Raw genomic sequence first — 10707 nt, forward strand, 5'->3', positions numbered from 1 at the left:
GTTTAATTGATCACACAGAACGCTTGCACCAAGACAATCGTTTGCTCCTAGAGGGAGCCTTTCCTTCGTTTGGAAACAATCCTTTCCCAACCCCAACAAGGCAACCTGCATCCGGTGGTGCTCAATCAATAGAAGCTGGGCAGCCCGGGTGCAGGGTCAGTGTGCCCAAAGCATTGAAATGCGGTGATTTGGGCCATGGGTCATGCTGGGTGTCCTGAGCAGGGGTAACTTCATCTACCCGGTGACGCAGGTAGCAACTCTCTGGGTCTGGTGGCACAGGAGGTAAAGGAATTTACCAAGCCAGTTGTAGGTAAAGAAGGTATTTATTAGAGAAGGTATGAAAATACGTCGCAAGGTCGCAATTACAATGAGCAGAGAAGGGGCTGTCTGCAAAGAGGCAGTGGCTGAAGGGAAGTTTCATAGAGTCACGTTGAAGAGGGCTACATGCAGAACAAGCAGAACGAGGTTGTTGTGCCCGGTTGTTTGTGATTAGCTGTCTCTCAGAACAATTGATGACTTTTCTCCCCACTTGGGGCCCTCCCCAACCTGGGGCCTCTTCCTCATTGTTGCTTATTTATCAGGACTCCACCAGGGACAGAGTCACCCTACAAGTCCTAACTCAAGTGTGGGTTCTTCTTAGAACACAGCCCCTCCAGCTCCCTTGGAAATCCCCAAGTCTTCCCAAACGATGTAGGACTTTTCTTCTTGGTCACTTTGCAAGTCGGGGCCCCCAATCAGTGATGCCTTGCCCAGGTCTCACTCAGCCATGCTATCGCATGTAACTTGTATAACTTGTACCCATGTTCAGCGGTTCCTGAGCTCTTGTACCTCGCCCAAGAAGAATGAAGATATACTGGACATTGGAGGGTGAGGAGAACTGAGAATAATTTTATTGAGTGATGAAAATGGCTTTCCGTGGAAAGGGGATTCAGGGGTGGGAGGTGGGGTGTAGGGGGAGGTTTTGCCATGTGGCTCGGTCTGGGGCCCTTTATGGATTCAAAATGAGGAGTGTATGCTGATTGGTTTGTGAGTATGCAAAAAAGGTTAAAGTGACAACACCACTCAAAGCTGTGCACAATGGTGTAAGAAAACCAATTAGGCAAGGGTAGGGAGGTATATGTAAAATAGGTGAAGGGTGAGGACTAATCAGAGGTAAGCATGCCAAACAGAAAGACAAGTTCTCAATCCAGTCCAGTCGGATGATTTAACTTGTAGCTTGGCTTTCAGGCTTTAAACTGTCTTTGGCTTGGAGGTGGGGTTTCACGGAGGACCTGCCCCATCTGCATAGGCATTTGTCCACCTCCTGCTTCTATCACAGAGCATGTCTCAGCCTCTCTGTCCTGCCACTCAACTTTGTCCCCCTGCCTTTATTACCCATCTTGTAATTCCTGGCTCACAGCTTTGTGTTCCAACTAGACTGAGAGCTCCCTGAGCCAGGCTCACTTCAGGCTTCAATGCCCAGCTCAGACACAGTGCATCTGCTAGTGTGTGTGTGTGTGTGTGTGTGTGTGTGTGTTAAAAGTGTTTCTTGCTGGCTGGTTCTGGAAATTTGTCATTCTCTGTCCTCTATCTTCCTGTTAAAAACTTCAGCTGAATTAAATTTAAAGGAGTTTAATTGAGCAATAAACAATTTGTGAATTGGGCAGCCCCCAGAATCACAGCAGATTCAGAAAGACTCCAGGGGTGCCTCATGGGCAGAACAAATTTATAGACAAAAAAAAAAGTGACATACAGAAATCAGAACTGAGGTACAGAAACAGCTGGATTGGTTACAGATTGGCGATTGCCTTATTTGAACACAGTTTGAACGCTCAGCAGCGTATGAGTTGTTGAAGTTTAACTGCTGGGATTGGCCAAAACTCAGTGATTGTTACAGACGCATACTCCTAAGTTAGGTTTTCAATCCTGTCTACCTATTAATTTAGGTTGTAGTTCATCACAAGGACTCAAATATGGAAGTACAGAGTCCTTCTCAGGCCATATTTAGTTTGCTTTGACATCCGCATTGAGATGACTCAACTATTCGGCTAAGGGCTGTAGACAGTGAAGAAATGTGACTAATTGCTGGATACTGTAGTATATTGAGTGTGCAAGAGCATTATATCTAAAAAACAATGTACATACTGCAATTTAAAATGCTTTGCTGCTAAAAAAAATAATGCTAACCGTCATGTGAGCCTTCAAGTTGTCATCTTTTTGCTGCTGGGGGGTCTTGCCATGATGTTGATAGCTGCCAACTGAGCAGAGTGGTGGTTGTTGAAGGCTGGGGTTGTGTTGAAGGCTGTGGCAATTTTGTGATTGGCCACCAATGGAGTTTGCTGCATCAATGGACTCATCCTTTCATGAAATTTTTATTGGTAGCATGCAATGTTATTTGATCGCATTTCTTTCCAAATTGAAGTTAATCTTCTGAAACCCTGCTGCTGCTTTGTCAACTAAGTTGATTTAATATTCTTCATCCTTTGTTGTTATTTCAACATGTTCACAGCATCTTTACCAGAAGTAGATTCTATCTCAAGAAACCACTTTCTTTGCTCATCCATAAGAAGCAGCTCCTCACCTGTTCAAGTTTTATCATGAGATTGCAGCAATTCAGTCACATCTTCAGGCCGTACTTCTAATTCTAGTTTTCTTTCTATTTCCACTACATCTGCAGTTCCTTTCTCCCCTGAAGTCTTGAATCACTCAAAGTCATCCATAAGAGTTGTAATTGACATCTTCCAAACCCTGTTAGTGTTGATGTTTTGACCTCCTTCCATGAATCGCAAATGTTCTGAATGATATCTAGAGTAGTGAATCCTTTCTAGAAGGTTTTCAATTTACTTGGCTCAGATCCATCAGAAGAATCACTGTCTATGACAGCTATAGCCTTAGGAAATGTGTTTCTTAAATAACAAGTCTTGAAAGTAGGAATTTCTCCTTGATCCAAGGGCTGCATAATAAATGTTATGTTCGCAGACATGAAAACGACATTAATCTTGTGTATCTTCATCAGAGCTCTTGGGTGACCAGGTACATTGGCAATAAGCAGTAATATATTGAAAGAAATATATTTTCTGAGCATTATATCTCAACAGTGAACTTAAAATATTCCTAAACCATGCTGTAAACAGATGTGCTGCCAGCCTTTACTGATCCATTTCCAAAACACAGGCAGAGTAGATTTAGCATAATTTTTGTATTAGTCTGTTTTCATGCTGCTGATAAAGACATACCCAAGTCTGGGCAATTTACAAAAGAAAGAGGTTTAATTGGACTTGCAGTTCCACGTGGCTGGGGAAGCCTCGCAATCATGGTGGAGGGCAAGGAGGAACAAGTCCCATGTTACATGGATGGCAGCAGGCAAAGAGAGAATGAGGAAGGCGCAAAAGCAGAAACCCCTGATAAAACCATCAGATCTTGTGAGACTTATTCACTACCAAGAGAACAGTATGGAGGAAACTGTCCCCATGATTCGATTATCTCCCACTAGGTCCCTCCCACAACACATGGGAATTATGGGAGTATAATTCAAGATGAGATTTGGGTGGGGACACAGAGCCAAACTGTATCTTTTTTTTATTTTTTTTTTGAGATGGAGTCTCACTCTGTCACCCAGTGCCACGATCTCGGCTCACTGCAAGCTCCACCTCCTGGGTTCACCCCATTCTCCTGCCTCAGCCTCCCGAGTAGCTGGGACTACAGGTGCCCACCACCACGCCCAGCTAATGTTTTGTATTTTTAATAGAGACGGGGTTTCACCGTGTTAGCCAGGATGGTCTCGATCTCCTGAACTCGTGATCCACCTGCCTCGGCCTCCCAAAGTGCTGGGATGACAGGCGTGAGCCAACGCACCTGGCCAACTGTATCAATACTTAAGGGCCTTAGGGTTCTTTGGAATTGTAAATGAGCATTGGCTTCAATTTAAAGTTACCAGTGGCATTAACCCCTAACGAGAGATTCTGCCTGTGCTTTGAAGCGTTGCAGCTTCAAATAAAAGGCATCTTCTTCTGATAAAAAGGCTATTTTGTCTACATTGAGTATCTGTGTTTAGTGCAGCCACCTTCACTAATCATCCTAGCTGGATCTTCTGGATAACTTTGTGTAGCTTCTCCATCAGCACTTGCTGCTTCACCTTGTTCTTTTATGTTACAGAGATGGTTTCTTTCCTTAAACCTCATGAACTAATCTCTGCTAGCTTCCAACTGTTCTTCTACAGCTTCCTCACCTCTCTCAGTCTTCAGGGAATTGAGGAGCATTAAGGCCTTGCTCTGGATGAAGCTTTGGCTTAAGGGAATGTTGTGGCTGGCTTGGTCTTCTATCCAAACCACTAAAATTTCTCCATATCAGCAATAAGACTGTTTTCTTTTCTCATTCATGAGTTCACTGAAGTAGTATTTTTAAGTTCCTGCAAGAACTTTTCTTTTGCATTCATAACTTGACTATTTTCCCAAGAGGCCAAGCTTTCAGGCTATCCAGGCTTTCAGTGAAGCTTAATCATTTCTAGCTTTTGATTTAAAGTAAGAGATGTGTGCAACTCTTCCTTTTACTTGAAAGCTTAGAGGCCATTGTAGGGTTATTAATTGGCCTAATTTATGTATTGTTGGGTCTCTGGGACTAGGGAGGCTAGATTAGGTGTCTAGTTAGGGCCTGCTTCCTCATAGATGAAGGCTTCTCACTGTAGGGTGAGAGATAAGAGAACGGCCCGTCGGTGGAGCAGTCAGAGCACACAGAACATTTGTTGATTAAGTTTACTGTCTTCTATGACAGATCATGGCATCCCAAAACAATTGCAGTAATAACATCACAGATCTCAGACCACCATGACAGAGAAAATAATCATGAAAAAGTTTGAAATATTGCAAGAATTACCAAAAGGTGACACAAAGATGAAACTGCCCCTATAAACTTTATGAAATTAATCAGGGAAGAAGGAAGGGGGAGAAACAAAAGTCACCCACGCTTGCAGCACATTTGGCCTCCATCATGAGGTCGGCCTGCTCTCCAGCCTGTGTCCTCACAGCTGTTTGGTGCCTGTCGTGCTAAAATCACATAGACCCTGTTACAAGATCACGGTTCCCCTTAACTGCTCCGTAGATAACAACGTGAACATTATAAAATGTTTAGTTTTCCCTGTGAGATAGTCCTTCAGGTCCCATACACTGATGAAACTACTGACCCAGCTGGTCTGAAGGACCCCACAATGGGCTGACTCACCAAAGAATGCAGTTTCCATATCGTGATGATTTCATCCCCCCTTCCCCCGACCAATCAACAACCCCAATTTTCCAATTATGGAGGGAGTCTCTCACCCTCTATAATCCCCTTAAAAACCCCAGACCAAAGCTCCTTGGTGAGATAAACGGGAGGGTCTCCTCCCATCTTGTCACTCAGCACTCTGCAATCATTAAACTTTCTCTGCTGCAAACCCTGCTGTCACTATGTAATGGGTCTGTTACTGCACGGTGGGCATATGAACCCATTGGTCCTATAACAGAGGCATGAAGTGAGCACATGCTGTTGGAAAAATGGTGATGGTAGACTTGCCAAAAGCATGGCTGCCACAAACATTCAATTTGTATAAAACACGGTATCTGCAAAGCACAATAAAACAAAGTGCAATAAGATGAGGTGTGGCTGTATATTCAAATTAAAATGAGATGTAGTTCTTTTACTCACCACATTGGTAAATATTACTGGGAAAATAACTGATAATATCCAGAGTGGGAAGTGTGTGGGGGTACAGGTACTCTTGTACTATAAAATACACGTCTATTTTTTTTTAATAGACTTTACTTTTTAGAACAGTTTTAGGTTCTCAGCAAAATTGAGTGGGCGGTTCAGAATGCCCATATACTCCCTGCCCCACACATGCACAGTCTCCCCAACGATCAACAGCCCACACTACAATCGTCTTAGCCCACTGGGCTGCTATAACCAAAACAACATAGACCAGTGGCTTATAAACAAAAGAATTTATTTCTCACAGTTCTGGAGGCTGGGAAGTTCAAGATCAACATGCTGGCAGATTTGGTGTCTGGTTAGGGCCTGCTTCCTCATAGGTGAAGCTTTCTCACTGTAACCTCATATGGCCGAAGGGGCAAGGGAGTCTCTCGGGTCTCTTTCATAAAAGCACTGATCTCATTCCTAAGGCCTCTGCCCTCATGAACTAATCACCTCCAAAAGGCCCATCTCCTAATCCATCACCTTGTGGGGTAGGATTTCAACACAGATCATTTTGTAATTCATAGACGTGATGATTGGGTGTTCCTATGCATGTGTGAGATGTGCCACCTTCAAACCTTGTTACTGTAAGAGTTAAAGAAAGAGGAAAGAAGCCGGAAAAGGGGCTCAACAGTCAAAAACAGGTTTATTTTGGAGAATAAACCTGAAAGGGGCTTCTGGCCAATTTCAGTCAGGAGGATTCTCTATTGCAACTATCAACAGCCTGCACTACGATCGTCTTAGCCCATTGGGCTGCTATAACCAAAATAACATAGACCGGTGGCTTATAAACAACAAGAGTATATATTGGTTTTAGAGTGAGAGAGCTTTATCACAGGCTTGGAATGTTTCTGTGTGGGGGAGAAGTTTATGGTGGGGTTGGAATGTCTCTGGCCGAAGGGGAGGTTATGTTGGGGCTGACGTCTCTCTGCCGGGGGGAGGTTATCTCCGGGCTGGCTTGTCTCTGGTCAGGGAGGGATTTATCTTATGGTTGGAATGTTTCTGGTCGGAGATGTCATTTGTGGTTTATGGTCATGCTGACCTTAGTCATTAGGCTGATGACCTTTGGATTTAGGCAATTTTTGATCAAGGGGAACTTTAGAATGGCAGTGCTTGTCCAAGATGGCGATGCTTCTGCTCTGTCAGCTACCATGTGGGCATATTACCTATCAGACATGAACTTAGAAAAAAAGAAACTAAAAAAAAAAGCAAAAAGGATTTCAACACACTAATTTGAAGGGATATAAACATTCAATCCATGGCAACAGTGGTACATTTGTTACAACCTATAAAGCTACATTGATACATAATTATCACTCAAGGGCTATAGTTTACATAAATACATCTTGACAGGTATCCAGCATTATAACGTGGCACAGAATAGTTTCACTGCCCTAAAAACCCTCTGTGCTCCACTTTTTCATCCCTCCCTCACTCTAACCTCTGGCAACCACTGATCCTTTTTCTCTCTCCATAGTTTTGCCTTTTCCAGAATGTCATGCAGTTGAAATCATACAGTATGTAGCCTATTCAGAGTCACTGTTTTCGCTTAGTAATATCCAGCTAAGTTTCTCCTGTGTCCTTTCACGGCTGATAGCTCATTTCTTTTCAGTGCTACATAGTATTCCATTGTCTGGGTGTATCATAATTTATTTATCCATTCTCCTACTGAAGGACATCTTTTTTGCTTCCAAGTTTTGTTGGTTAAGGTTGCTATAAGCATCTATGTGCCGGTTTTTATGTGGATATGTTTTCAACTCATGGGAGTAAATACCAAGGAGTACAATTGCTGATCATATGGTTAGAGTATGTTAACTTTTATAAGAAACTGCAAAATTGTCTTCCAAGGTCGCTGTACCATTTTGCATCCCCATCAGCAATGAGTGACAGTTCTTGCTGCTCCACATCCTGACCAGCATTTGGTGCTGTCCGTGTTCTGGATTTTGGCCATTCTAACCAGCGTGTAGCAGTATCTTGTTGTTTTAATTTGCAATTCCCTAATGATGCATGATGTGAGCACCTTTTCATATGCTCTTTTCACATCTGTATGTCTTCTTTGATGAAGTGTCTACTCTGGTCTTTAATTGGGTTGTTCATTTTCTCACTGTTTTTTTTTTTTTTTATTTTGTTGTAGAGATAGGGTCTCGACCCAGGTGATCCTCCTATCTCAGCCTCCTAAAGTGCTGGGATTACAGGCATGAGCCACCACACCCGGCCCTTATCGTTGAGTTTTAAGAGTTCTTTGAATAATTTGGGTAACAGTCCTTTATCCGAAAGATATGTCTTTTGCAAACATGTTCTCCCACTCTTTGCCTTGACTTCTCATTCTCTTGATCATTTTAGTGGGAAGTTGTTTCTTGGACAATATCTAGCAAAATGAAAAACGTACACCTTTTGACTTTACTATTATGCTTCTAGAAATACCTGGACCCATACCCAAAACTATAAGTACATAAATATTTGTTGCAACATTGTTTCCTTCTAGAAATAGAAACTACAGGAGGGCGGTTCACACAGGGGACCAGGCCCCAGCCAAGGCCCCCAGTCCCTCACTATGCTGGGTCAGAGTGACGGTGAGCCAGGTGCCCAGAGGCCTGTCTGGCTGGAATGAGAAGTAGTCAATGTCACTGATGACAAAACTCTGGTAGGGAATGACACATCTCCTGGGCACACAGTGGGGACAGGGGCAGGCTGACCAGAGCATGTCATCACTGAGGTAGCAGGACACGGGCTCCGGAGGGTCTCTGCTGGGAGAGGACACAGCTTAGCCCACTGTGCATGGGGATCACTCACTCTGCAAAGGTTCATTGAGTGCTCACCGCTCACTGAAGAAGACTCCGGGTCTTGGATCGGGATTGGATCTCACTGCTAGTGAGTGGGAAACAGTCATGAGCAAAGGCGTTGCAGATTTTGATGAATGCTTTGAAAGGATTCCTGAGGGTCCTCGGTTGTGAACAGACTGAGGTGGAAATGTGGCAATGTTGCAAGCAGGGAGCCCTGTTAGGAAGCTTCTGGAATATCCAGGTGACAGGAAGTGGTGTGCACCAGGGCGGTGGGGCTGTCGTGGGTGAATTTGCGTTCTGCTTGAGATAAGGTTAGCGGCATTCTTTGGTGGATCGGATGCTGCAGTCGGAAAGGAATGGTGGCAAAAGAGACTTAAAAACAAAACAAAATCCTCCCTGTTGTTTAGTTTGAGCCACTAGGAGCTCCCATTTAGCAAAGGGAGATGGGGAAGACAGAGGCAGCAGAGCCGCTCCGGTGAGAGGGGGACTTTAATTGAGGACCTTTGGAGTGGGAGATGCCTGTTGTCTAAGTGACAGGCGGAGAGGCCAGTGCGCCTGGAGGGCTGGAGCGTAGGGGAAGTGTGGGCTCAAGGTCGCCTTTGGAAGATGCCCTCAGGGCTGGAGGTGGTCTCGGTAGAGTGGATACAGCAGAGAGGAGGTCCATGGACTGGGCCTGGGGCGTTTCACCCTTGGCAGCCGAGAGAACATAGAGGCAGCAGACAAGGAGAAAGAGGAGGATGGGCAGGGCCCTGGGGGCGCTGGGTGAGCTGTGGGCAGAGCCAGGTGCAGGAGGAACTGCAGGGAGGCCGAAGTGGTCCTCCTTGTCAGGGGCTGCCCCTGGTCAAGTAGGAAGAAGGCAGAGGCCCAACCATGAGATCCTGCTCCTGGGATGTTTGCTGACTTGGACCAGAGCAGTTTGGGTGGCCTGATGGGGGCAACATCCTGGGGAAGTGGGCTCAGGAAGAAATGGCTGGAAAGACACTGGACATGATGAGCGTGGACAACTCTTTATGGGGTTGCTGCTGTCAAGGGAAGCAGAGAAAGGGGGGCCGCAGGGTTGTGAGCTCAGGAGATGCCCAGGCGCTGCACTCCTGTGGGCATCTGTGAGGGGGTTGGGGCAGGTTTGCAAGGCGATTGGGAAAGATCCTGGGAGAGGGCACGGTGGGTGACGCAGGGCAGAGTGGGGACTTGGGGGCCGTGATGTTCCTGAGCAACAGGGCCAGACTGCATCGGGTCTCTGGCCTTAGACAGGAGCCCCAGCCCAGAACCAGGCCCAGGCCCAGGCCCCAGTGGTGGGCAGAGGGGGTGGGGAGTGTGAGTGTGGGGTGGGTGGGGAGCTTCTCCTTGGTCCCCTGTTATGTCAGAGCAACAGGAAGCAGGTCACAGGGAGGGGCAGGATGGTCTTTGAGGAGAATGGAGAAGGTCTGATGGAGGCCCCCAGGAGAACTGAAGGTGGTGGAGGGGTGGGGGGTGGCAGAGCTGGGGCCCCTCCCCCTCTAGGTGGGGGGACCTCCAATCAGTTGTCACCTGCCTCTCTGGTTCCAGTGGCTTAATTATTTCATTTAAGGCTGATTCAGACCCTGGGCAACACCACAGAGCAATGCCGGTCCCCTTCCTGTGTGGTTCATGCCCAGGAGAGCTCGGGTAGGAGAGGTGGCAGCCCACATGCAGAGGAGGAGCCTGGGAGAGCATGGAGCCCCCTCCCAAACACATCCACATGGCCTGTTCTGCCACTCCCCATCTGTGGCCAGGGCTGGCGCCTCACCTCCAGGGCCTCAGTTTCCCCATCTGTGAACTGGGCGTCGTGGCCTGGCCCTGCCCACCTCGCAGTGAGGAGGAACTAAGATAGGTCATGTGGGGCAACTGTGTTAAATTGTGACAAAATAAGAGAAGATTGTCACCATTGTTACCACCACCATCATCAATGACATCAGTGTAGAACGTGCTCCCCAGAAACCCCAGGTCAGACAGTAGTGCCTGGCAGGTGCCTGGCTGAGCAGGAGCTCCCGGGAGGGCGTCCGTCCTCCTCTGTCCTCTGTCTACTCCCACCCCGAGGCTGACCTGACACATCCCTCTCTATACCAACATCCCACGCCAGGCAGAGGGGACACCGTAGCCCCTGCCCGTGGCCCCTGCACCCAGCGTCACTCACTCATTCACCCGGCGAATGAGGGTCACGTTGACAAGCCGCTGGGCATCCTGGGTGTCTGCCCACCCCCAG

The 10707-nt window shown here is 46.6% G+C and overlaps 1 pseudogene; it reads left to right on the top strand.

The window, feature by feature from the left end:
* The first annotated feature begins 6211 nt into the window (after positions 1–6211).
* On the top strand, positions 6212–6293 carry LOC115932023 (uncharacterized; annotated as a pseudogene).
* The last annotated feature ends 4414 nt before the right edge of the window (positions 6294–10707 follow it).

This window comes from Gorilla gorilla, chromosome 23, assembly GCF_029281585.2.
Source record: "Gorilla gorilla gorilla isolate KB3781 chromosome 23, NHGRI_mGorGor1-v2.1_pri, whole genome shotgun sequence".
Lineage (NCBI taxonomy): Eukaryota > Metazoa > Chordata > Mammalia > Primates > Hominidae > Gorilla > Gorilla gorilla.